The following is a 21,871-nucleotide window of genomic DNA, read 5'->3' as shown; positions in this document are numbered from 1 at the left end:
GGCCTTGGGTTAGACATAGCTCTTGTAGGAGTTGTCCTTGAAAGGGCAGCTTCTGGGAGAGCTCTTTCAGCCCCACCCACTTCACAGGGTGTCTGTTGTGGGGGAAGGATATAAAGGAGATTGTAAACCGCTCTGAGACTCTGATTCAGAAAGAAGGGTGGGGTATGTATCTGTGGTCTTCTTCTTCTTCTAGCTATGGAGTCTTGCGAGCAAAAATTCTCCTTCAAGAGCTATAGGCATTGAAGCTGTGAGTGAACAATATGGCTACTGAATAGATTAGCTTGCTCTGGGGCAATCCTTCCTGAGCTAAGACAAAAATGTGTGAGCCGGAGGCTAAAAAACTGTGAGCTAGTTCACACTAACTCAGCTTAGAGGGAACATTGATGGTGACCAAAGGGAATCTCCACAACCAGAGTCAGTAAACCTCTGAAATCCAGTGCTAGGATGCAACACTGGAGAAAGGTCTTAGTCTGGATGTCCTGTTTGCTGCCCTGTGTGGTAACTGGTTGGACACTGTGTGAGACAGGTTGCTGAACTAGGCAAACCACTGGTCTGATCCTGCAAGGCTCTTATTATGTTCTTGTGTTCATGTCAACACAATTCATTTCTTTGTCTCTCTTGCACCAATGCAATGTCTTTATAAAGAACAAAGATTGATTTTAAAAAAGTTACTGTTCCAAGGTCCAGTGTCCCAAATATGAGATACCAAATAGTAATAAATACCAAATGCAAAAGTTACAACAGCACCCATGATACCCGTGGCTGTGTCATATGAGCTCTAACTACCTGAACCAAACTTCCATAAAGATTCAAAACTACCTAAGCTTAAATAGTCTCTGCTGAGAAGTGGGTCTAATTGCCCTTCAGAATTAATGAGTTATTGTTTGGGAAGCTCTGAAACTCTGCAAATTAGTGGCATTAAGCAGTGCAATTATTCTCAAGTAATTATTGATGAAGTCCTAATGGAACAGATTGATTCCTGGAGCAATGAAAAAGGGAGATGCCCATTATTAGGCAAGGGTGTCTCTTGAAAAAGTGCCGCATCCATCCAGGCAGGCCTCTCACCAACTGGAGATGCCTTCCAATTTAGAGGCAACTGTCCAAAAGGCCCACAGTGAGTCCAGGATGTAGCAGCTCACTTTAAGCCTCTGTGGCTTTTGTAGTCTCGCTCTCTTTTTTCCCCTCTTTGCAGACTCAATTATCACAATGCCTTTTAAAACCCCATATGGGTAATTCCTGCTGATTACAACACTGCCTACTGCTGAGAGCAAAGCTGATCCACCGCAGACTCTGGTGTTCTTAATCTTTGCCTGCACGTCAGCTCCCAAGGTTCTTGCATTTCCAGGTGAAAGGGAAATGAGACTTTCATGAAGGACTTTTACTGAGTACAGTTGGCAAATCTCTTAAAAATGATGAACGAGTGATTCGGGAGGGGATTTTGTCTGTTTGTTTGTTCTCTTTTGCTGTTCATTAGTGGTGGATGATTGTTGTTCCACGCCTGTAATCACACTATCTGAAAAGGACCTCATAGAAATAGTTTCCAATTAAAAATATGAAAAAGCTCCACATTTGTATAACAATCCACTCACTAAGTAGAAGTGCCACAGGGGAAGCAAACATTTTTGCATGCTTGTATCTCTGTCCAAAAATTGAGGTCTTTGAGGAAGTAGTTGGAGTGGTAACAAGCATGGTTTATGAAACCGGAGTCAAGAGCTCATATGGGCCATGCTGGAAAAGATAATGGTTGTCCAGTCTTTCCATCCTGAAATGCATTTGTTAAAAAGACAATCGAGTATTTTTTTAAAAAAAACAACAACACAACAATCTTATACTGGTGTAATCTTTACCAGGGCATAACCATGGCTCACTGGGGTGGAATTTGCTTTGCATTTAGAAGTCCAGAGGTTCAACTCCCAGCATCTCTAGTTAAAGGATCTTTGGTAACAGATGTTGAGAAAAACCCTCTGCGTATGGATGTGAAAGTAAGGAGAACCATTACTATCATGTGAAGTGATGTAAGGATTGAGTTTGTTTATTTATTTACAGCGATGAAAGGGGGGATCTTCAGCACCCACAGGCCAACCCTGTTTGCTCCAGTCACAGTATGGGCAATTGGTGGGATGCTGAAGTCTGTCCTCCTCGGTTTGGGCATCTCTGATGTTATGAGTGAGGACACCCTGCCTCTACACCTTAATACATTTGCATACAGCTCAGATTTCTCCTTGCCAAGCCTGCATAACACTTGGGAGAAGTGTGCCATGTCAGTTCCTATGTGGCTACGGAAGGCAGCATCAAGACGGCTGGAACTCCCTTCATGCCAGCTGTGGCAAACCACACACCTCTACAAGAGAAGGGGGGCCATTAGGGTTGCCAGGTCCACCTCAAGAAATATCTGGGGACTTTGGGGGTGGAGCCAAGAGACTTTGTAGGTGGAGCCAAATGGAGCAAGGATGTGACAAGCATGACTGAACTCCAAAGGGAGTTCTGGCAATTACATTGAAAGGGACCAGACACCTTTTAAATACCTTCCCTCCATTTGGAAATACTGATGGATGAGTCACCTTCTTTGGGGGCTCATAGAATTGGACCCCCTAGTCCAATCTTTTTGAAACTTTGTGGGTGGGGTGTTTTGAGGAGAGGCACTGAATGCTATGCTGAAAGTTTTGTGCCTCTACCTCAAAAAACAGCCCCCAGAGCCCCAGACACTCATGAATCAATTCTCCATCATACCCTACAGGAATCAGTCTCTATAGAGTATAATGGAGTGCCAAGCAGACATTTCCCTCCCCTGTCCCCATCACTTTATGATAATTCTGAAGCAGGGGGAGGGTCTCCAAACTGGGGGATCTCCTGCCCCCACCTGGGGATTGGCAACCCTAGGGGCCATAATGGCCTTCTTTCAGTTGAGAACCTAGAGAGCTTCTGCCAATCAGAGTAGGTAATACTGAGCTAGATGGACCAATGTGCTATATAAAAAGCAGGGGTCATTTTGTAGAAAAATAGGTGGTAAAGCTCATCCAGGGATTGTTATGCAGCTGCACTTACTATTCCATGGAGAATGTAGGTAGGTGGGGAGGAAGAGGGGGAACCCTCAGAAAGGTTCAGGAGCTATGCTCCTGTGAGTGCCTGCTGAATTCAAGGCCTAATAAAAAGTATAAAAAGAACTTCATAAATTCATATACAAGATTTTTGGATTGATTGTTGAAGATCACATGCTTGAAAACTATACTCCATGTTTGCTTTAAGTATGGGGCTGTGGTTGATGGCTTTTGCTGTCAGTGACATCATTACAGTACCGTAACCATGGTAATACACAAGAAGAAATGGTGGAAGAAATATTGGGAGGAGAAGCTGCATTTCACCTCAGTTTGAGATTTGAGCACCTGATTCTCCTCAAACAGCAGTGCAACTTGGAGGGAAGAAAATGAAAGTTATGCAACTCCATTTAAGATGACATATTAAAAATGTATAAGAGCATCTGTTAAGGCTGGATGTTGAGAAAAACATCCATTTCACCCACCTGATTTCCATCTCACAAGCAGCTAAAGACTGTGCAGTTTTTCAGCTCAATCCCCCTCTGCCCAACCTGATACCGCTGTCTCAATGGAGGCACAGGTGGAACCTTCTGTAAACACATCACATGCCTTCAGGGAATGTTTTAAACCCTTCCTTGTAAGTTATTATCCATCTAAAAGGTAGACAAGCCATAAAACTAATTTAAAAGTGCTCTGGGAGGCTTTCAGAATGAGCTTTTGAAACCACAGAAGGGTCAGCTTTCAAGGGATCTACTGCTTAACCTTCTGGTGACACATTACTCATTTAACAATGTAGTTATTTAAGGGGATACATAAATTCCATTTCTTAGCGGGCCTGTCTTTTGTGGGAGCTGCCAATGCTTATTGTCAGCTAGACCACTTATTCTTTCACTTGATGCACAGTTGTGAGAAATCCAAAAGCAATCCTAACTGAACATGTATCTGGCTAGAACATACAAAGAGCCCTGGTGGATCAGACCAGTGATATGTTGGGTTTAACATCTTGTCTCATACAGTAGCCAACCGGTTACCCTGGAGGGCCAACACAAAAGATAGAGAGGCCAAGGCCCTCCCCTGATTTTGCCTCCTAGCACTGGTTTACAGAGGTTTACTGTCTCAAACCCCATTTAAAGCCATCTCTACTCTTGGCCATCATCACTATCTCCACTGGCAGGGATTTTAAACAAATTAATTCCCCACTGAGTAAAGAAGTACTTCCTTCTACCTGTCCTAAACCTGTTGCCCCTCAACTTCGTTGGGCGCCCCTAAGTTCTATTTTTTTTTTAAGGAGAAGGAGAAAAAGCTCCCGCTATTTTTTCCACTCAAGCAATAATTGTATAAACTTGTCTCAGGTTTATGATATGTGAGAAAATGTAAAGGCAGTCTTGAATGCACTGGAATTTTTGAATTGATTGATGGCTAGGCAGGAAGGTTGATTTACAATCATGTTTCAAGCTCCTTGCACTTTACCAGGCGCATGTGATTTCAACCTTAATGTGAAATTACATCAATCACCTCTGTAGTTTACTCCAGTTCTCAAGGTGAGCAATTACATCATGGCCTTTGATTTTACATAGCCAGACTCATCCATATTTAAATAAACAATGGTTATTTTATATGAATTTAAGGGAAGTGTGTGAAACAGTCATGTGGGTGAGCACCACTATTGCTTGGCAGCTTGCTCGTTACTAACTGCAAGTATCAAAACTCCCCTCCTTGAAGAAGATACATCGACTCATTTTGTGTCTGTCTAAGAGCTTAGAGCAAATGTAGGCAACCCTTTTGTCCCAATCCCTCCCTAATAGCAACATATACCTTGATGCGCTAGCAAATAAAAGGCAAAGAGTGAGATATGGGACACGTAAGCCCCCTTCCCTCAGGCTCCAGAAGCTCAGAGCAGTCTGCTGCCCTCCTGGATCTCTACCCACTGACGCTACCACCTCTTCTTCTCCCCTTGCCCCTGTTCAACCTCTGCCACCAAGAAGTCTGAAAGCAGACTGAAAGGATTTATACTTCCAGCAGCACTCCATATTGCATTTCCATTGAAAGGCTGCATGGCTTTGCTTGCATTTGCTAATGCAGGGATGGTTCTTTCACACTTCCACAACTTCACTCTTTAGGGATGGCATGCCTACCTGTGGTCCATCCCTGTTACTGCTCTTCAGAAAGTGTGACTGAATCAGTCATTGCACATACACAGAGATCAGGCTTCGGGCATTCAAATTATAAGAAAGTTTAATAAGTAAAAAATCTGTACAAGCACTGAAAGTCTCCTAACCCTAGTTCTGGACATACTGTAATGATGTACTTTCTGTGATAAGCTATTCTCTTGAGGTTACAGCAATTTAAATGTCTCTGTTACCTCCGTTCTCCAGTTTAGGCATTTCTGTCCCTCAATACATCGTCAAGATGAGGTTTCAGTGTAAAGGATAGGCAGGTCTGCCCCCAAGGCCTCTCAGCCGTCCCGGGCCCCCTGACTCCCAATTCAAACTGTCTGGTAAATGAGCCCCAAGTGCATGTTACCACCCACCCCTTTCCTCCCTTCCTTTAGCAGTTTAGCTTTTCTGGCTGTAGACAGTGCAGACATTTTAGTTTGCAATTAATTTATTTTAATGTCTTTTTTATTTTAGTTTGTGGGGTGCCCCACCACTTTTCCCAGGGCCCCCTCAACTGCATATTTCCTGGCTACAAGCCTGAGGATAGGTCTTTATGGTTTGAAGATGCTCCCAGTAAAAGTCTAATAGAAGACAGTGCCTAGAGGATTAATCTCCCTTTTGGGGGGAGGTCTTCTCTTGGGGTTTTCCCTTTTTTCTGGACCTAAAAGGAAGAGATAGTATAGCTTTTTGGCATTTGCAGTCTCCAGGCCTCAGATTCAGCAGGAGCTCACAGGAGCACAGCTTCGGAACCTTTCTGATGGTTCCTCCCCATCTACCTTGTCCATTGAATAGTAGGTGCAGCTGCATAACAATCCCTGGATTAAGACAGCAGCCAGCCAGCCAGCCAGCAGGAGCTTTGCCCATGTTACCCTTGGAGAAGCCCATGCCACCCATTCTCTACTTCTTATGTGATTTTGGGAGGTGGGTGGCTTGCTGGCCTTTTGACTGGAGGGGCATGGCCAAGAAGAGCCCCAGTGAGCAAGGCCTGCTTGGGCTGACTGGATCTCTAGCCCTTGCTTGCCTGGGGCTCTCCTTTCTTGCATTGAGTTGCTTTTGGCTGGGGGTGTGGCTGCACACGCTAATGAATTATGCTAATGAGCTCCACCACCTATTTTTCTACAAAATACCCTCTGGCAGTCTGTCCCTAGGTGTGACATTCTAACTAAGGTTTTTAAACCTCTGGACAAGTCGATCTATATAACCAAGTAACAAGGCACTCAGTATTAGGGAGAGAAATGACTAATCTGCAGTTTTCTTTTAGATAGTCTTTTACTGGCCCTGGTTTGGATAGCCCAGGCTAGCCGGATCTCATCAGATCTCAGAAGCTACGCTGGGTCAGCCCTGGCTAGTATTTGGTTGGGAGAGCTCCAAGGAATACCAGGACTCGTAAACCCCCTTCCCTCAGGCTCCAGAAGCTCAGAGCAGTCTGCTGCCATCCTGGATTTCCCTTTTGGGGAGAGATGCAGAAGCAGGCAATGGCAAACCACCTCTGAATGTCTCTTGCCTTGAAAACCGCACGGGGACACCATTTCAGAATGTGACTTGATGGCACTTTCCACCAGTTTGGTGTAGTGGTTAAGTGTGCGGACTCTTATCTGGGAGAACCAGGTTTGATTCCCCACTCCTCCACTTGCACCTGCTGGGATGGCCTTGGGTCAGCCATAGCTCTGGCAGGGGTTGTCCTTGAAAGGGCAGCTGCTGTGAGAGCCCTCTCCAGCCCCACCCACCTCACAGGGTGTCTGTTGTGGGGGAGGAAGGTAAAGGAGATTGTGAGCCGCTCTGAGACTCTTTGGAGTGGAGGGCGGGATATAAATCCAATATCATCATCATATCATCATCACCACCATGAGTGTTTTACCAACACTGCCTGTATAGAGTGCAACCCCAACTATGGAAATACCAAGGAAGGCGTCAATTCTTCACAGAGGCTTTATTTAACATATGTTTTAAATGTTTGTAAAAAGTCTTTCCACCCAAGTTTAAAGTCCCCAAGGTGATAAACAATGAAAGCACAACAACAGTCTTTAACACACATTCATAAACAGTTAAAATAAGTATTTTAGGAAGAACTTCCTGAAAAAGCGGTTCCTCAATAGAACAGGCTTCCTCAGGAGGTGGGGTGGGCTCTCCTTCCTTGGAGGTTTTTTAACAGGCTAGATGGCCATCTGACAACAATGCTGATCTTGTGAACTTAGAGGGAGGTATTTGTGAAGTTCCTGCACTGTGCAGCAGGTTGGACTAGATGACCCTGGAGGTCCCTTCCAACTCTATGATTCTGTGATTCTAAGTAAGATATGTAAACATAAACACAGACATGCAAACAGGGAGGAAGTAGGGCTGCCATGCCTCCTGCTATGGCAGGATTCCTCCCGCTGCCAACCAGCCTTGCTCACTGTTCCCTCTTCCTGCTTGCTGGATAATCTGCAGTAAAAGGGCTTGGTCTCAGAGCAGTTTCTGCCTCTGTGGGCTGAGTCATGGTTAGATGCATAAAACTTGGGTTTTATATTGGGAACATGCATATTTGTTGATTTCAGATATATTTGCAGGCACACCTGCGATGAGTAGCAAAGCCTGTGTCAAAGAGGTGAGAAAAAAGCAGGTAAAGAGCATCCCATTAAGCCTGTATTAAACGTACAAGAGTTGTTGTTTTCCTCCGGGCTGTTGGCAACTTTATCTGAAATGTGAAGCGGTTGGTGAAGTTGCTCCCCCTCAACAACTTTAAAGGTACCCCTTGGTTCCTCTGACAGTTGACTCCTCTTCTGATGATTTATGTATTCATTTAAAATATTTATACCCCACCTCTCTGTGCAATTAATTGCTGCATCGTAAACATCCTTTTTGAAACCTGGGAAGCATAAGTAAGATAACTACAGAGATAAAATCCAAAAGACAAGTACAGGTTTTTAACACGATTGGAAATGGAAGGGCTGTGATGCTCTAGATGGCTACCCCCTTTTTCATTTAAATTTTGCCTTTGTTTTTGTTATGTACTGGGTTCAAGACATGAGGAGGCACGTAGCATGGTGATCAGCTTGCTTTATTGTGATTACAGAATAGTAACTGGAACTAAGACTGCTGGATGAACATATGAAGCTGCTTTATACTGAATCAGACCCTCAGTCAATCAAAGTCAGTATTGTCTACTCAGACTGGCAGCGGCTCCCCAGGGTCTCAAGCTGAGGTTTTTCACGCCTACTTGCCTGGACTCTTTTTGGTTGGAGATGCCGGGGATTGAACCTGGGACCTTACCAAGCAGATGCTCTACCACTAAGCCACTATCCCTCCCCTAAAGGCCCAACTATATACAACTCCAGTTCCCATGCTATGACACCATTGAATGGTTTGAACCAGCAGGGGGCAAGCGATAGGTCCAGGGAAGCGAAGTCTGAATCCTGCTTCCCATTGTCTCTGTGTCCCCAAGCTCAGTCTATAAGCTCTCATGAGTCAAGCAGGAACTAGCAAACACCAAAGCTCTACCACTATGCTTAGCTTTCCATACATAACAGTTTTTGTTTTCCCTGTCTGTCCAGTCCCAAACTCTGCCCAAACCATTGGCTCCTAAAGGGTTATAACCAAAAGCAGGGTTGCCAGATCTAGAGATTCTGCGAGTGGAGCCCAAGGAAGGTGGGGTTAGAGGAGGAGAGTGACCTCAGCAGGGTATAATGCCATAGTGCCAGCCTCGTAGCTAGGGGCCATGAGGGGGGGGGGGGGCGCCATGGGGTGCCACAGGGGAGGGGCTGCAGGGTGAGAGTAGGGAGCTGGAGAGCCTGAGACTGTCCCTCTCGGGTGATTTAAATCACATGGGATGAGCTTGCAGGTGCACCCACCACTCTTCATGCATGATCTAAATTGTGCAGGAGAGAGAGGGAAAGGAGCAGCCCTGGGATGGTGAGGGCCCCCCAAACTGTCAGGGAGGCAGGCCCTGTGGGCCACTGGTTAGTTATGGGTCTGTATAGAACTCACCTTCCAAAGCAGCCATTTTCTCCAGAGAAACCAGTCTTGGTTACCTGAAGATCAACCATAACAGCAAGAGATCTCCAGATGCCACCTGGAGGTTGGCAAACCTAAACCAAAATGTGCATTTGTCTTTCTGTGTGTATTGAAAATTCAGCTCTGGGAGACTTGCTTTGCAGTTTGGTATTCGGGGCTGCTGTGCTGTAGTGCGTCTCATTGCTAGCTTTGGTAATTGCTCTCAGGAGACTATCAAAACTAGCAGTCTTGCAATTATATTGCTGATGTGCTACACCCCTGTCTTGTTATACCATGTACCATAACTATGTTTCTCATTATTGGGGTGATCAACATGTCAGGTGCCGAGGTCTTCCGCAGAGTGTTTGGGAAGCTGTTTAATGCCTTTTGTCTAAACATTTCCTTTTTCCTTTCTGATATCAAGCCACCATTTCAAAGCACAGAGGAGGACAGGGTAGCTTAATTTGAACCAAATGTGTTATTAAAACAAGTGCAAATGTTCAGGTGATGGAGGAACCTTCTTCAGATGACCCAGTTCAGTTCTCCTGGAACCTTCCAGGCTGGCCAGCCACATGAGGGTTACCAGCAGGCCAAGAGGAAAATGTCCCATCCTTTGAATAGAGGCTTAGTGGGATGTTATTTACCTCACCTGACCATGTCCACACATGAAACCTATGTTAAAGGGACAGGATATTTTCTCCAGGCCTGTTAGCAACACTAAATCACCACCGAGTGACAAGTGCAGAGATACAAATCAGCCTTCTTTTTAACTTTGTAATTGGAAGTTGATTACTGCAGGCTGACCTCCAGGAAAGGTAGAAGGGGAATTGGAGTTTACATGCAATTTAAATAACACTGGAGGGGGGAGGGAGAGGAGTGGCCCCCACCCTCTCCAGTTTCTTGCTCTCACCCCCATGCCCCCCTCCTATGACCTCCATGGCCCCCTCTGCCTGTGACACTTAGCTATGGGGCTGCATACTACCTAGTTCCTTTTCTAACTGGAGATGTTGGGGATGGAAACTGGAGCTTCCTATGTGTTCAGCAGATGCCAGTTCACTGGGCCACAGCCCCTCTCTCAAATAGTGAAGTGGTGGTTTAATTAAAAACTCCCGCCAATAGAATCCAGGTGTCATTTTTCACACAGAACATTTTTGGAGCATTCTCTGCTCCCCCAAGCAGAAAATAAGGTGACAAACTAGAAAAGAGTCTTCTTTGATCTCCTCCAGATTGAAGTTCACTCAATCCTTGTGAAAGGCTAAGTGTTAAATTCTCTGGGGTAACCCTCCCATTCTGCCTTCCTATATGATTTGTCCATCACAGGAGAATCAAGTGTTTGGGAATGATCCAAGGTTCACACATATAAAGTCTCACATATAACCTTTTTGCCCTGACAGTAGTTCCTTAGGAGAAGAAGCCTATGTTTCTGTGGCATAATATGATAGATGTTGCACAGTATAATACTGGTAAAGGCAGGCACCGTCATGCACTACTGAATGGCAAAGTTACCCCACATATACTGCCTTAGCATTACAGGCCAAATCCAGATCTCTCTTTTGCGTGTTTTTAAAGGTTAAGGACACCTTATCTTCAACCCCAAACATTTTGTACTCTCAGAATTAACTGAAGTGCATGGTCCAAACCATTCTTGCCAAATCCAGCAACTACAGCTGCATGCATCTTCTAGGTCTTCACAAATATGGGCATCAATGCTCAAAACATGATTAAAACTAAAAAAAAAAATTAAAAAAATCAAGACACGTTTTCCATCAATGCCAAACAATTTACAATTGTCTGAAAGAAGACAATGTAGAATACAAAGCAAGCCAATATTTTGTTACTGATATTTTGCAATCCAGATGCTTTTTTAAAAAACTCATTTTCTGAATTCTTGGGCCAAAAAAAGTTAGAAGAAGCTGGACACAGTGTGTCATTGCATTCATCACTCATGAGGATAATCCATCACCAATGCAGAAACAAAACCAGACAATGTGGGATCTTCTGATTGTCCCTATAGCTCAATGTGATTGACATCCCATAGAGCTCAAAAAAGACTGTTGTCTCCTGCATTGTTCTAATGAATGATGGGGCAAGATGACAAGAAGTTACCAATGAGGATGCAAATGAAGATGGGTTACATTATGGATGGAGGTACATGATGGAAATCTAGTAGCGATTGTATTCTTGGAATGCATAATTATTGGCAACCCAGCTGCAAGCCCAGATTTTTCATATGAACTGGAAGTCTGAGAGACTTAAAACGTTGATAGTTAATACATCATGGGTTAGTGTTACTCGGGAACACTTGCAAACCAGGGCCCTGCTTGCAACAGCAAGAAAAGTGTGCATGCTTGAGCTGCAGCAGTGTGGCCATGAATGTGTTAGAGATTCAGAAACTTCAGGCTGGGACTGAACCCACTGAGCTGCCCTAGCCTGCAGGTGTAGGAGTAGAGCTACCCTAGAATACATGTGCTCAGACAACTTGGACACTTCTTCAGACACAGAGGTAAAGGGTAGCATCGCTTAATTTTGACTGGCAGGCAATATGAAACCTTTACATTGACCAAGATAGTTACAAACAACAGAAGCCTGATTGTCACATGTCTCTCCCATGGGTTTCAGAGCTCACCGTTCATTTTTCCTGAGGTAAACAGAATACTGAAGTACCTTATCACTGGTGATTGGAAGTGCTGCCACCAGCGAGCCTGCAGCAGACGTGGACTACTGCACCCTTCTTAAATCTTCATTCGCGAAGTCAAGCCGAGAGAGAGAGGAAGCGCTGCCCACAGGCTGCAGAACTTCATTCCTGCAGATGTGGGATGTCTGTGCAACGTTAATCCTTTTTGAGAGGGAGGGTTTGCTTTCACATGAATAACATTCTCCATTATGCGTTGGTTGCTGCTGTGATGCAGGGGCATCCACAGCTACAATGGAACTTCCACACAGGGGTACAGGGCTTTTTTTGAGCAGGAACGCACAGGAACACAGTTCTGGCTGGCTTGGCTTCAGGGGGTGTGGTCTAATATGCAAATGAGCCCCTCCTGGGCTTTTTCTACAAAAACCCAGCATGAAACAATGGTGATGTCAGTGGGTGTGGCCTAATATGCAAATGAGTTCCTACTGGGCTTTTTCTACAAAAAAAACCCCTGCAGGGTTATGCTCTATATACCAGGGCACATAAGGGCATGGAAGACAGAGATGTTCCACGAGCCCTTTGGTTGAAGATAGCAATGGGTACCACCCTGTCTGGCACTCCCTCCCCCCACACTTTGCTTCCTCCCACGTGGGACAGCAATGCATATTGTATTTATTTGATGCCATCTAAGGTGAACATTGAACCATAAGGAAGGCTGAGCACTGAAGAATAGATGCTTTTGAACTGTGGTTCTGGAGAAGACTCTTAGAATCCCTTGGACAACAAGAAGATCAAATCAGTCATTTCTAAGGGAAATCAACCCTGACTGTTCCCTGGAAGGTCAGATACTGAAACTGAAGCTCAAATACTTTGGTCACCAAATTAGAAGGTAGAACTCACTGGAGAAGACCCTGATGCTGGGAAAGATTGAAGGTAAAAGAAGAAGGGAATGTCAAAGGATGAGATGGTTAGACAGTGTCATCGATGCAACAAACATGAATTTGTACAAATTTAGGAGGACGGTGGAAGATAGAAAGGCCTGGCATGATGTGGTCCATGGGGTTGCGAAGAGTCAGACTCAACTGTGCGATTAAACAACAAAATGCATGTTAATTTTAACTTGACTGTTTTAAATTTGCTGTTATATTGCATTTTTGTTGTTGTTAACTGCCCTGAGCCCTGTGAACTCAGGGAAGGGCTGTATATAAATTGAAATTATAAATAAATAAATATTTTCTTCAGTATTCCCTCACACGCATCATTTCCCCTCCCGTGCATGGTGACTGGTATAACCTATTTTGGTATGGTGTTATAGCAATATAGCAACTCAAACTTCTTTAAAAGGTTGGTTGGTGTGATAAATAGCAGGCAAGAGGAGATAAGAAGGTAAATAATGACAACATGGGCTGGGAAATTCAGAAACCTGGCCCTTTCCATCCACATGGAAGTGAAAACTCCCCAAAAGATCATCATGAAGCAAATTTCCAGAAGATCATACTGAAGATGATGGGAGTATGACTGTCAGCCGAGAGAGACAGAGAAACAGAGAGAGCTTCCTTTTTTCTTACATCTGGCAGTGGATGTTTGTCACAATAGCTGAAAATAATCACCATGTTTGGATGCAGCATGCCACTGAATACCAGATGTGAGGATGCCACTGGACATTTACTTTATTTTTTCTACAATAGGCTCAACATGGCTACTCCTTTCTGACAGTGCGAGGACCGTTGGCTTCCTTCCCTGCCTGTGTCTTTGGGGAGGAACCTGGTTGGCCACAGTGGACTAAAGGCATCTGGTTGGCCATGGTGGACTAGAGGATCCTTTGCTCTGATCTAGAAAGACCTTTGAAAGATTACTTTACCTTCTTAACACAGAGCTTTATGGAATCCATGATGTGGATGAGCTAGAGGATTTTGAAATAATGGGAGATGGGGGTCCCTGCCCATACAAATATTCATGTGCGGATTTAAAGACGTTCACTGTTAATGCAGCCTTATTAGATTAGGATCTTCATTTTGGGGACAAGATTATTCTGCAGCCTTGCTGCTAATGTTTGTCACTGTCTTTGAGCAGCTGTGTAACACGCAGCTGTGTGCCAACTACAGAAGAAGTCATCTGTCTTCACCTGTGAACTCCCCCTCCTGCTTTAGAAACCTCTTAGATTTGAGAATATGTTAATTATTTCTAGGATAAAAGCCCCTATTGCTTCTTTTCTTTCCTCCCTCCTCCTCTTGTCAGCAGCTGTGAGCTATTTTTTTTTTTTTTGCTGCAGCCCTAATAAGTTCAATTAAAAACGAAGACTAAAATCAAATTAAAATGACTTTCTTCATTAGCAAGCATCCTGCTATCCAGCTGTTCACAGTATTCACATTAATATGATTCATATATGAAGAAAATCGTCATGTTCTTGGTAGGTTGTCTCTGTCCCCTTGTTAATCACTTGTGTCATAGTGTCATGTCAGTTTTGCTTCCTGTTTTTGGCTGCTCCTTCCGCTTTCACAAAAACCTGGTGTAAAGAAATCACTGATGGACCCACAAATCACAATTGGTTCCAATGTCCCCTCCCACCCTCACTTGCCACTTTTATCAGGAAATGCTGCTGTGATTCTAAGTAGCTGTTATGCAAAGAAGCAGAGGCATGCACAAGCTGGCAGAACTGCCAGCAGAGTCTCATAAAATCTATTATTTTCAGCTCTCTCTCAGTCTTATATCCCACAGATTGTCAAAAGGTTTAGATACCAATTACTGGGTTTAGAGATACCTGAATGCCAGCACCTACTGCTCAAGACACTTCCTATATGTGTGAAGGGGGGATACCCACTAGTTTCTGTATTATGCAGAAAATGTGTATTCACTGGTACAAGGCGCCAAGACTTTTTTTAATAGCAGAAACTTCTTTGCATATTAGGCTACCCCCCCCCCCCTTGATGTAGCCAGTTCTCCAAGAGCTTACAGTAGGCCTTGTAAGCTCTTGGAAGATTGGCTACATCAGAGGGGAAGTAATCTAATATGCAAAGGAGTTCCTGCTACAAAAAAAGCCCCGCAAAGCATTATGGAGAGTTAGTCTAGGAGGGTAGATGGGCCAGCTATAGCTGGGGGTGAGGCCATGGCTCAGTAGTAAAGAATCTTCTTGGCATGTAAAAGATCCCAGGTTCATTCCCTGGCAACTTCTAACAAAAGGATCAGATGGTTAGTGATGTTAAAGACATGAGATCCTGGTAGGAATGTCAACCTGGGGATCCCCTGGAACTGCAACTCATCTCCAAACTACAGAGATCAGTTCCCCTGGGGAAAATGGATTGGACTAGATGACCCTGGAGTTCTCTTCCAACTCCATGATTCTACGATTCTTCCACCTACCACCAGACCCCCACACATGCCCTTCTTCCCTACCCTCTCCCTCCATGGATCTCACCTGCCCATGAGTTCTTCCCCTGCCTGTTTGTGAGCTCTCCAACTGCCCAGGCTCATCACTGCCTTCAACCCTTTTCTTTGTGGCCCTGGGCAGTGATTCTAGCTGGAAGCATGGTAGAGTGCTAGCAAATAAGTGAGTGGGGGAATCAACAGCAGTGGGCCCTGCCAGAAGCCCTCTGCCCTGGCAGCTGTGCCCCACAAGGTACGCTGACACTGCAATATACCCTGTTGCAAGCAGTCATACATAGTGATATTCCTTCTGATGTAACAAGCATGTGTTCTCTCTTGTGCTCCCAGAATTTTCCTGCAAAAGGTCTAAGATTAAGGCCATCAGCACATGCAACACCCCCCCCCAAGGCAAATAGTGTCCCTGGAAGGTTTTGGGGCTGGGAGAATAGCACAGAGGAAGGCTCCAGTGCCTTTTTCCCTGCTGGGGCCATTGTCCTGATCTGGATCAGGACCCCGTGTGCTTGAGAAATGAGTTCCCTAACAACCAGTGTTCCCACTAAGATGAGTTAGCATGAGTTAGCTCACAAATTTTTAGCCTTCAGCTCTCACATTTTTATCTTAGCTCAGGAAGGATGACCCCAGAGCACACTAATTGATGTAGTAGCTCACATCTTTAATGCCAGTAGCTCACAATGTAGAATTCTTGCTCACAAGACTCTGCAGCTTAGAGGGAACATCTGAGTCCAAATTGGATCTGAGGTTTAAAATGGCAGCATATTATTTGGGCCCCAGTCCCTGGCATCTCTGTCTCAGGTTGGTTTCCTTTCTGGGCTTTAGAAACTGTTAAGAACAATAAAAATCAGGATTTTTTTGGGGGGGGGGGATGAGGGGTAAGTATTAACTGTTTTCCCTCCTCTGTATTCATACAGGAAATAAGCAACCGGAATGTCATTGACAGCTTCACACTTTGGCCCATTAACAAAGTACGGCTACAGTGGCTTACAATGAACATGCAGCTCATGAAGTCATGCATACTCGGAGTTGTCAATGGCCAGAAAGCAATCACTGTGTGGGTCGAAGGGCAAATTATTCCTCTTTCCAGACCATCCGTTCAGCTGTGCCAGCAAAAGAATTGGAGGAAGAAGCTTTATGAGGCAGTGGGGGCTTGCCAAAAATGCCAGCCCCTGAAAAGGAAGCAAGCCTTTCAACAATAGTGTAATAGAGGAGAAAACTGCAAGACTGGTGTAAGCTCAGGAGGACTTCTGGGTGAGACGAATGAATGAGCCGAGAGAGGGCTGCAGGTTCCACTCCAACCAATGCATAGTCAATGGAACACATGTAATGGGAATTTGGCTTTTTTCGTATTTCTCAGTAATGTAAAAATAATCCTCATTGTGTACAATGGTGTATGTGCAGGAATTATATTTGCATCCCAATGAACAGGGGCACATTAAAACATGCTGAGAACCCAAACTATGTCCCCATAGCATTACTTGATAGTAATGCTTTTATAAGCATTTTGCAGATCTCTTGCATCCATTCCAACTTGGACTCTACATTAGCAGCAACAGGATCAGATGGATGGTCACAGGATGTAAATCTATCCAGTTGCGTGGGATAACTTTCAGCTTTTGCAGTCTGAGGATGTGGACAGGACTCTGGGAAGTTTAAGACCTACCACCTGTTTATGTGGCCCTTGTTGCCCCTCCTGGTTGCTTATATTTACCGGGGGGGGTGGCTAGTGGACTGGGTCCTTCCTGTAGAATGGGGTGGTCATTCCTATCTCAAAGCAGGCAGCAGTGAGTTGACTCTTAAAGAAACCTACTCTGAACCCAAGAGAGTTGAATAACTATTGTCCAGTCTCAAATGTACCATTCTTGAACAAGGTGATTGAATGAGTGCAGCTGGCCAACTTCAGAGGTTCCTGAATGAAGCAGATTGTTTAGTTCCATTCCAATCTGGTTTCAGATCTGGTTATAAGACTGAAGCAGTCTTGGTCGCTATGGTAGATTACATGCACTGTGAGACTGATGGGGGGAGTGTGACCCTGTTAATTCTCCTGGAACTCTCAGTGCCTTTTGACGCTATCAATCATGGTAGCCTTCTGAATCGCCTTCAGAGACTGGGACTGGGAGGCACTGTTCTGTGATGGTTCTGGTCCTACCTCAAGGGTAGGTTTCAAAATATGGTGCTGGGAGACTGCTGCTCTGTCCCTTGACCTTTAGTTAATGGGATTCCCCCAAGGTTTCATCTCATCCCCCCATGCTTTTCAATATTAACATAAAACTGCTGAGAAAGATCATCTGGAGATTTGAGTTGAGCTGCCACCAATATGCAGATGACACTCTACTCCATCTTGCATTGTTAGCACATCATAGAAAGGCTGTGGAAACCATGTACAGGTACCTGGAGGCAGTTTTGGAATGGATGACTGCTGACAAGCTGAAACTTAATCCCAACAAAATGGAGGAGCTACTAGCAAGGGGAAGGTCTGACCCGGGAAGTGGGTTGTCTCCTGTTCTGGATGGGGCTGCATATCCCTTGAAGAAGCAGGTTCATAGCTTGGGGGTGCTCCTGGACTCAGGCCTCTTGTTGGTTAAACAGGTAGCAGTGGCGGCCAGAGGTGTCTTTCAGCAGTTTTATCTGGTGAGCCAGCTGCAGCCTTTTCTGGAGAGAAAAGATCCTGCCACTGTGGTGCATGCCCTGGTAATATCTAGAGTAGGTTATTGCAATACATTCTACATGGGCCTCTCCTTGAAGACTGTCCAGAAGCTACAGTTGGTACAGACTGCTGCAGCCAGAACGTTGGCTGGAGTGGGTTGTAGGAACAATACCATTCCAATCTTGTTCAACCTACACAATACCAATGGCTTTGCTATACCTGTAAGCCGCCCTGAGCCTGCCTCGGCGGGGAGGGCGGGGTATAAATAAAATTTTATTATTATTATTATTGTTGTTGTTGTAGGGACAATACCATTCCAATCTTGTTCAGCGTTCCAATTTGCCTTCCAGGCTCAATTCAAGGTTCTGCTCTTGACCTTTAAAGCCCTGTACAGGTTGGAACCAACATACCTTAAGGACCACTTTCTACCATACAAACCTACCTACTCACTTCAGTCATCCTCAGAGACCCTGCTTTGATTGTCCACCCCACCCCCACCCCGCATCTGATGATAGACATGTAAGATCCTTCTCCATCATGGTGCCCAAACTTTGGAACTCCCTCCCAAGAGATTTGTCTGTTTCCCTGTATTTGTGTCTTTCTCCAGCAGGTGACAACTTTTTCATTTCATCTGGCATACCCCCAGTAATGGGTGTTGGCGCTCCTTCTAGTGTTGTTTATGTGTTGTTTGTGTTTATGTGTTTTTAATTAAATTTTATATTTTAACTGCATTTTAATAGCTTAATTGTGTAAATGTTATTATGTTTACTGCCTTGTGGACCCTGTTAGGGAGAAAGGAAGCATAAAAATGTTTTAATTAAATAAATTACCCCCAAAATGTATTTGATTTATTTTTAAAATTTAGAAACTATCTAACAATCTGAAGCCCTAAACTATAGTTTACGTAGGAATAGGGTGGTCCTGGGGGATCTTGTGCCCCCAGCAGGCATTCGCTACTGGTACTCCAACAGCCAGTGGGAGAAAAAATGTTTTGGTGACAGCATGACATTACTGTCAGGAAAAAATGGGAAATGATATCATGCCTTTCCAGGAATTGCTGGAAATTCTATGGTAAAACCATAGAGTTTTTGACAATTCCTAGAAAGGAATGATATCACTTCTGGGGAAAACTAGAAGTGATGCGAGTCCTCTTGAGGAAGTGCTAAAAACTCTCTGATTTTAGAATTTGTTTGTTTGTTTAGGCTTATATTCCACCCTTTCCCATAACGGGCTCAGGGCAGATCACAACCTGAACTGAACAACAATAAAAACCTGCAATTAAAATTTTAAAAGGAAAGGAAAGGTCCCCTGTGCAAGCACCAGTTGTTTCCGACTCTGGGGTGATGTTGCTTTCACAAACGTTTTCACGGCAGACTTTTTACTGGGTGGTTTGCCATTGCTGTCCCCAGTCTTTTACACTTTCCCCCCAGCAAGCTGGGTACTCATTTTACCGACCTCGGAAGGATGGAAGGCTGAGTCAGCCTTGGGCTGGCTACCTGAATCCAGCTTCTGCCACAATCGAACTCAAGTCGTGAGCAGAGTTCAAACCACAGTACTACAGTACTGCTGCTTTACCACTCTGCTCCATGAGGCCGCTAAAAATTTAAAAACCATACAATAAAATTAGCAAACCAAAGACAATAGAACAATAGAACGAAATAAGGTGCATCACAGATGGGAAGGGCACATTTCACAGAATACAGCAGTTTTTGGCCCAAGAAGAAGTAAGATACAGCACCACAAGGCTGTAAACCCTGATGTCACAACAAGGGAGGTCAACTAATGACACTGATGGCTGCCCTCCATATCCCCAACCCTGGTCTCCCATTGGTTGCCAGGCTAGGCCTTGCAACACTATGTAGGAACAAAGTATGCAATACAATTTTTAATGAATTGGGTATATTTGTCCCATTTTGGAGCCCTCATTTGGAACCACACGTGCATTAGTAGTTCCAAAATGGGACAGATAACTCCACCCAACGTCTATTTCAGCTCAGAAAAACAGTGCAGGGGAGAGAGCAAGAGCCCCCCCCCCCACATCTTAGTACTGACCTGTTTCAGACCTCCAGACATATGTTAAAACACTCATCACCCATGCTGTTTGGCAGGAAGGAGTTTGGCCCTTAACTTGTACGTAAATGCAATTCTGCCAGTGACATATGGAAGGTATTGAGTTCCTGCTCTTCTCCATGCACAAATGTGTAGGGCTGAAGAGTTAATGGCCTCAATGAGGGAGAGAGATTTGCAGGCAGGAGTGTAACACAGAAAGAAATGGCTTGCTGAATATCATTGTTTGCAACAAGGTACAACTAGAAGCATTTAAATGCTGGCCAGTCATGTGTATAATAAGCACCCTAATTGCTGTATTTAGACAGGCCTGCGTTCAACTCTAGGATTCTTCCATAGGCCTCTAAGATTGGTGCTTATGTCGATAGTGATCACGAAAGGTTTGCTGTAATAAGGAAAGATCAGTATGTTTGTGTTAAAGATAGACCATGGCCAGGTCTGAAACAAGTGGGGAGCCCATGAAACAGCCATCAGTTAGGTCTGCTGTATCAGCCTTGTTCATGCAATATGCCCCAAAGAGACTGAATGGCTAAAGGAACATAATGGTGGCAAGCTCCTTCACTGTCATCTACATATTCAGCTGAAGCTGTGCAATGACCCAGGCTAGCCCGATCTCATCAGATCTCAGAAACTAAGCAGGGTTGGCCCTAATTAGTATGCGGATGGGGCATCAAGAAGTCCAGGGTTGCTACACAGAGCCAAGCGACAGCAAACCACCTCTGAGCATCTCTTGCCTTGAAAATCCCATGAGGGGTCAGCTGCAACTTGCCATTGTAAGAGTTTTAGACAATTCCTAAAGAGTGATTACATCACTTCTGGGGAAAACTTGGAAGTGATGCCAGTCCTCTAAAGGATGTGCCAAAAATTCTATGTTTTTTTAAACTGATGACTGCCCAACCCTGGTCTCTCACTTGACTTGACAGCACTTTCCACCACCAAAGATCCTATGGGGCAGGGTGAGCTGGCGGAACAACATGGCTGCTCCCAGTAGCTGTGAAAGCAGCCCAGACCCTCTATTTGTTTTACAGTCTTTTCAGAGGTCATTTGCATAGTGAAGGATAAACTAGAATCTTTGATTTCCCTGTGTTAGTCTGAAGAGCTTGGAACTTCAGTAATTCGTGAGTAAATCACCCCAGTGAGACTACACAAGTGTGGGATTGCAAACTGTTTATTTTGGCTGCTGTGTGTGTGAGAGAGAAAGAGAGAGAGAGAGAGAGAAGAGGGGACGTGCAGCTGCTGGGAGATGAGGAAATGAAGACTGCATTCAGAGGAATTGCACTGTTGTATTTTAATTTATTTATTTTAGGGAATGTGAAAGTCTCCTGGCTCTACCCACAAAGTCCCCAGATATTTTCTGAGTTAGATTCAGAAAACAACCCTATCCCCTGCCCTCAACTGCGGATTGGCAACCCTAAGTGGTAAAGAGTATTTTGCGCAGAAAGTACTATACAAATGATGAGGATGCACTCTAACCATTTGTTCTATGCTCCTATGTCAGAGAACAAAAGAACGATGGCTTGAGACTCTAGTTCTTTTCACTGCCATATGCTCATAATTGGCTCATAATTGCTTAGAAAATGTATTCTCAAAAACTATGGTTGTTTCTCAACACTCCCACTCCTTTGAAGTTTTATTTTTAAAGTGTTCTTTTATTACATCTTAACCAGATGGAGATCTGCCACTAACTTTTGGTTCAACACCTCCATACTTTTTAAAATGGGCTTCATTAGAATCTTTCATAACCTTGTGAACCCCCTATGTGCTCAGGTGCTGGTGCTGGTGGTGGGAATATTATAGTTAGATGAAAACAGTGTAACATAAACAGCAAAATACTAGGTAAGAAGGTGGTCTAGTGTGAAATTTGAATTTCTGCTAGGATATAAAACTTTACATAAGAGGGGGTTTGAGATAACAGTTATGAGTTACTTAAATGTAATTGGTTGCTCTCTGCCTTGGGATTGCTTTTTCATGCACAAGGTTCAACATT

This window comes from Heteronotia binoei, chromosome 11 (genome assembly GCF_032191835.1).
Source record: "Heteronotia binoei isolate CCM8104 ecotype False Entrance Well chromosome 11, APGP_CSIRO_Hbin_v1, whole genome shotgun sequence".
Lineage (NCBI taxonomy): Eukaryota > Metazoa > Chordata > Lepidosauria > Squamata > Gekkonidae > Heteronotia > Heteronotia binoei.
The sequence above is the reverse complement of the archived record's forward strand: the minus strand, read 5'-3'. Positions refer to the sequence as shown.